The sequence below is a fragment of the Hyaena hyaena genome, unplaced genomic scaffold, assembly GCF_003009895.1.
Source record: "Hyaena hyaena isolate Hyena2069 unplaced genomic scaffold, ASM300989v1 scaffold_14, whole genome shotgun sequence".
NCBI classification, from domain to species: domain Eukaryota; kingdom Metazoa; phylum Chordata; class Mammalia; order Carnivora; family Hyaenidae; genus Hyaena; species Hyaena hyaena.
Window position 1 is genome coordinate 4,615,241 of NW_024080646.1, and position 6,368 is coordinate 4,621,608.

The 6,368-nt window shown below is 40.8% G+C and overlaps 1 pseudogene; it reads left to right on the top strand.

Moving 5' to 3' along the window:
* The first annotated feature begins 3,116 nt into the window (after nt 1-3,116).
* LOC120221180 lies at nt 3,117-3,486 on the top strand (annotated as a pseudogene).
* The last annotated feature ends 2,882 nt before the right edge of the window (nt 3,487-6,368 follow it).

Genomic DNA, 6,368 nt, shown 5'->3' on the forward strand with positions numbered 1-6,368 from the left:
GTCTGAAACCTGCTTCAGGTTCTGTGTCTCAGTCTCTCTGCCCCTTCCTCACTTGCTCTCTCTCTCTCTCTCAAAAATAAACATAAAAAAAAAAAAAGCTGACCTGCCCACACTGAGGCAGGGACCTTCTTCAGACTGTAAGGTATACCCTCCTAAGACCCGAGGTCAACTTCTAAACAGAGGGCAGCAAAGTCACCCCTGTGGCTGCCCCCAGCCTCCTGAGCTCTCTGGACCTGCCCCTAACCCAAAAGGAATCCCTCAAGCCTTGTTCCCTATGCTAGAGAAGAAAGCATTGCACTGCGCCTGCCCTTTTTCCGCAGAAGAAACAGGCCAGAAGAGCCTGAGAGAATATTCTCTCCCACAGGCTGAGCAATCAAGGTTTCCTTTGCAAACAAACACCAGGCAAACCCGCAAAGCAGGAAGCTGGATTGGGCCCAGGCTCCTGGTCACTCTGGGCAGAGACGGTCCAGCTGCGTCTGGGTCTGGTCTCTTCATCTAAGGTGGAACGAGGAATGTTTGGAAGCACTCGGGGGAGCAGAACCTGAGGACGGGTGGGAATTCCCGTGCCCAGGACGTGTGAGTTCCGTCCTAGAGATCCCCCGGAGGGCTTTTCGCTGCATCTGGACGAAAGGTGTCCTTGGCAGAAGCCTGAGAAGCGCGTAAACTGTCTCCAGCCTCAGGCTTATTTCAGGAAATTCTCTTCAGATCAACTCTAAGCCCCCCAAACTGCTGTGAAAACATGAGAAAAGACAGCAGAGAGAGAGAGAGCGAGCTCAGTCACACGATTTTGTTTTTTTTCCTCCTTTAAATGGGACTTTCCCGGAGTTTCAACTGACCACGAAGGGGAAATGGGCATCCACACGGGCCGGTGCGTTATTTTCCACCAATGCGTCCCCGCAGCTGTCCGCGATCAGAGGGCCTTCCGTGACTAATTTGACCAGTTAATCCTATGGTGCGAGAGAAAACTTTTGGTTCTTCATTTGACATATGTAGGGTGCCCAGGAGCTGTAGGAGGAAAGCTGCCCATGACATTTTAGAGTGAACCCCAGGGAGAGCGACTTCAAAAGAATAATGTGCTGTTCCCGGCGTCCTCACCCGTGGGCATCAACTTGCACCTCCTTCTTCTGGATGACCTCCAGAGACCTCCAACTTCAAAGTCAAACCAAAGGGTCCCGTTTCTTCACTCTTTAACAAAATAAGGCCGAGTACACTGGCCTCAAGGAGGGCATTTCAGGGCGTCTGTCTCCACCTGGGAGTGGAAGCTGCAGCAGTTGGGAACCATGTTTTCCTTTTAACTTCTCATGTCCTTCCAGCAGCCATTTGGGTTTTCTTTATAAGTGTTAGTGGACTACACACCAGGCGGTGTTTTTCATCCCCTGCGGCTGGGAGAGGGGAGATGAATAGCGGGTATGGAAATGGAAGAAGTCAACATTGGCCGAGTGCCTATTGTGTGCCAGGTCGGGAAGGAAAGTATCTTGGAGCTGGGTGAGCCTCAGGTACTCCGGGACCTTGCCCTCCAGCAAAGACAGAGGAAAAATACAGCCATGGAATTGCCGAATGGAAATTCTGTGTACCATGAAGTGATTCATGAAATGTTTTTCGAGAATCTCCTGTGTCCCGATCACTGTACAAGAGTACAAAAGATATTTAAGAGACAGCTCCTGCCCTAAATGAGCTCAGACTCCAATGGGGAAGCCAACATTTAAAAAATAAAATGCAAGAATTTTTTTAAAGTTTATTTTTTTATTTTTATTTTGAAAGAGAGAGAGAGGGAACACTAGTGGGGTAAGAGGCAGAGAGAAAGAGAGAACCCCAAGCAGCCTCCACACTGTCAACACAGAGTCCAATGTGGGGCTAGAACTCATAAACAATGAGATCATGACCTGAGCCGAGATCAAGAGTCAGACGCTTAACCGACTGAGCCACCCAGGTGCCCCTATCTGTAGAAGAGTGAAAATAAAATGCAAGTTAATTGCAGTAATAGAGGTGTGTATAGTCAGAGCAGCAAAGTTAGGGGCTCTTTCTTGGATTGGAGGTTTTCTAAATACGGCTCCACTTTCCTCACAATTTAGAAATCTTACATCCTGGTTCTGGTATTATACTGTTTGTTACCTTAATTTTTATATTGTTGGGAGTTTGGACATCTTCCTGTATTTTTGCAGGTGTCTAGAATTTGAAAATGAAAAAATTCTAAAGATCTTCAGAACGAATAAGCTTGCTGGAAAGCCACTTGATGTTGGAAAAGCAAGGTCAAGGGCCTCACTCATTAGACAGGAAAGCTTCTATAAAGTTAATTAAAATATGTGGTAGTGATTGGGCAAAGAACAGACAATTCAGTGAAATGTTTCATCCAAAAACCTTCTCAAATATATTTAGTAGCTTAGTATATGGAAAAATTTGCAACTCACATCAGTGACGAAAGGCGCGGTCATTCAATAAATGGTGCTGAATGCCATTTGCAAAGATGTCTATTCTGTAAATGGATTTGCATTTGCAAAAATTTGACACATCTCTCTCACCCCATGTCAAATTAATTCCAGATGGACTAGTAATTGAAATATTTGTAAAAGAAATTCTCAAACTTCTAGAATAAAATACAGATACAACCTGAGCAAAGGGTTTCCTGAGAAGGATTGCAGGCAAAGAAGGCTGAAGGACAATGCTGATAGATTAGACTCCATATAAAGAAGGGATGTGCAGTGTCACTGCCTTCCATTGCCTGGAGGCCAAGGGCAAGACAGTCAGTGAGACACTAGGCAGACACTCTGACATTGGAAGGGGGAGGATGCATAAGCATGCACATGTTTGGTGTTTTAGTTTTTCAATGATGATTATGTATTATTGTATAATAAAAATTAGAAACATGGTATTTTACAGCAAATGTCTGGGAACTCAACCTTCAAAGTATTTTCCACTTAACTAGTCCCCCAAAACAAACAATAACTAAAAGCAATATGTCTTCCAGTTAATGATGCTTTATCACATCCATTATGACAGTATTTTTTTTTTCAAAATAACTCAATGAAGTAAATGCTTTCATTTTTATCTCTACATTTGGTACTCAGAGTGATATATTGTCTTGTCCAACATCGTGCAGCAGACAGGAAGCAGAACTGTGAACCATCCCCGGATACCCAGGTACCGCATGATCTGTAATTTCTGTGACCCCACAGCTGAGGCGAATGCACCATTAAGTTTGTGGAGATGCCTCTTCAGCCCTGGACCCAGAAGACGTGATGTGGTTGTGGCTTTGCCAGCCTCACCAGGCTGCCATTTTCAATTTTCAGAGTCTGTCGACTGTAATCTTGCTGCTTAAATGCACCTGTGCTTATATCTGATCCTTGGCACCCAGTCCCCTGGACAGAAATAAAACTGAAATATTGGGTATATTTTGGAAATGCGCCAGAATTGGTGAACGGAAGAGAGGGCCCTTATGTTGCAGTGTGCCATATAGTGATGGCCTTCAGCCTCCTCTTCATACAGTAGCTTGGAAAAACATCAGAATTTAATTACCATCAAATTTCAGGGTGAGAAAAAGGACTTATCTGCAGAAAATAATGCAATGAATGGTTAACCTTTTTTTTTTTTTAAGTTATTTATTATCGAGAGAGAGAGAGAGAGAGAGAGCAAGCAGGGAGGAGCAGGAGAGAGAGGAAGAGAGAATCCCAAGCGGTCTCCATGCCGTCAGCTGAGAGCTCATTGCAGGGCTCCAGCTCACAAACCATGAGATCATGACCTGAACTGAAATTAAGAGTCAGACACTTAACTGACTGAGCCACCCAGGGCACCCCGATGTTTAACCTTTTGTTCCAGAACATAGAACGAGATAAATAAATAGGATGTAATCATTTAATACTCAGGGACTTTAATATGTCTGTAACAATCAACCTCAGTACTGTCACTACTATATGACATTCCACAAATGTTATTCTGTTGTGTCAGATACAAGTTTTTAGTGAGCCATCTCTAAGGCACATAATAGAAAAAAAATGGGTAAATTACTCAAGTTCCTTTCACTGTATTTGTAAATGATAAATCTTTATAGAAGGGGGGGAGTTTGTGGAGACAGCTTTTTAAAAAAAAACCTCAATATTTTGAGGACTCAGTTCTTATTTTCATAGTATTCTCCCTCTACACCTCAGCCCACATGTACTGTGCCTACCCGGCTAGCCCTCAACTTTTCCTAGATGATATGCAATAAGAACATACAACCTTTAAAGAAATAATAATCTATCTTTTTTTGTTATGCTTTATTTTGCTTTTTGTGGCAAGAGTACTTAACAAAAATCTACTCTGTTATCAAAATTTTAAGTATATAGTACAGCACTGTTTAATCTCAGGCCTTACAGTGAAGTCATAGTTCTCCAGAATTTATTCATCCTGTGGATTAAAAAGATGTGGCACATACATATAATGGAATACTACTCTGTGATGAAAAAGAATGAAATCTCGCCTTTGCAACAACATGATGGAACTGGAGGGTATTATGCTAAGAGAAATAAGCCAGTCAGAGAAAGACAGATATAGTTCACTCATATGTGGAACTTGAGAAACTTAACAAGGTGATCATAAGGAAAGGGAAGGTAAAATTTCATACAAACAGAGAGGGATGCAAATCATAAAAGACACTTAAATTTACAGAGAACAAACTGAGGGTTGCTGGGGATGGGGAAAATGTGTGATGGGCATTAAGGAGGGCACTTGTTGGGATGAACACTGGGTATTGTATGTAAGTGATGAATCACTGGATTCTATGCCAAGACTACACTGTGTTATCTAACGTGAGGATAAAATAATTAATAATAATAATAACAATAATAAAGAACTTATTCATTCTGTATGACCAAATGCTTTCCCTTTCCCCCTGCCACCATTTCACTTTCTCCTTCCACTAGTCTGACTATTTTATATTCCACAGAAAAATGAGATTATACTGTATTTGTCTTTCTCTGACATATTTCATTTAGCATAAGGTCCTCCAGGTCCATCCATGTCTTGCAAATTGTGGGGTTTCCTTCTTCTGCAAGGCTGAATAATTTTCTATTATATATAACAGTCTCACATTTTTTTTATCCATTCATCTGTTGATGGGAATTTAGGTTGTTTCTATATCTTGACTATTGTAAATAATGTTGCAATGAACATGGGGGTACAGATATCTCATCAAGATCAAGATTTCAATTCCTTTGGAAATGTACCCAGAAGTGGGATTGCTTGATCGAATAGTAATGCTATTTTTAATTTTTTACGGAACCTCCATAGTGACTACACCATTTTGCATTCCCACCAACAGGGTAAAAGGATTTCCTTTCCTCTACATTCTTGCCAATACTTGTTATATGTAGAAGGGAATCCTTTTACAAATACATATATATACATATCCCATCCTAACAGGTGTATGGTGATAATTCATTGAGTTTTGTTTTCTAGAGGTGGGAAGAAACTTTTGGGGGTGATGCACTAGTTTATGGCACTGATTATAATGATGGTTTCATAGGTGTGTACTTATCTCCAAACACATCAAGTTGTGTCTCTATGTGTCAATTATGCTTCAATTAAGTGGTTTTAAAAACAAAAGAATAATTTGAAGGAATAGGTAATTTAAATTCATACATGGAAAATTGTGGATTTCCCTAAGAAGTTACAAAGTCTGGAGCCATAAGTTTTTATGATAAAATATGCATGTTTACTTTATATTTCTAATCAAAATACTTCATCTCTCAGTCCAGTACGTAGGCTGTCATCTTTTCTCCAAGAATCAAAGGGTGGGAATTAGTTTCACATTTACGTCACTAAAGCGCCATTGGTTAGTTTTAACAAATCAAAAGAACACAAGCTCTTATGAACTGCAAAGAGGACCTGGATTTTGTCAGTTCTAAAATACTATCTCCAGCATGGTAGGCACTCAAAAAATATAAATGAGTGGGTGAATGAATGAAGATCTGGCTCAAAGAGAGGCAAGCCTCCCACTCTTAGGAAGCAGAAAAATGCTTGTAACTTTTATTTGGCACTGTTTGCAGAAAGGGACCCTCTTTTTATTACAGCGGCTGAAAACGTAAAATTACCTAAATGTTAAGTCACAGGAAGTTAATTAAATATACTACAGTCTAGACATGCTTTACAGACAATTAAATTAACATTGCAGAAGTCAACTTCATGATATATCACTTACAATGTTTTCAGTTTCAAGTAACATAAAACACTGACTGAAACTGACTTTAAAATAAGCACTTCTATTATGGCACCTATCAGAAAGTCCAGAGGTAGGACAAGTTTCAGGTTGGTTGATCCCTGACCTCAACAATGTTATCAAGAACCATGTTCTGCTATCCTTAGTGAGTCAGATTTGCTTTAGGAAGTTCTCCTTC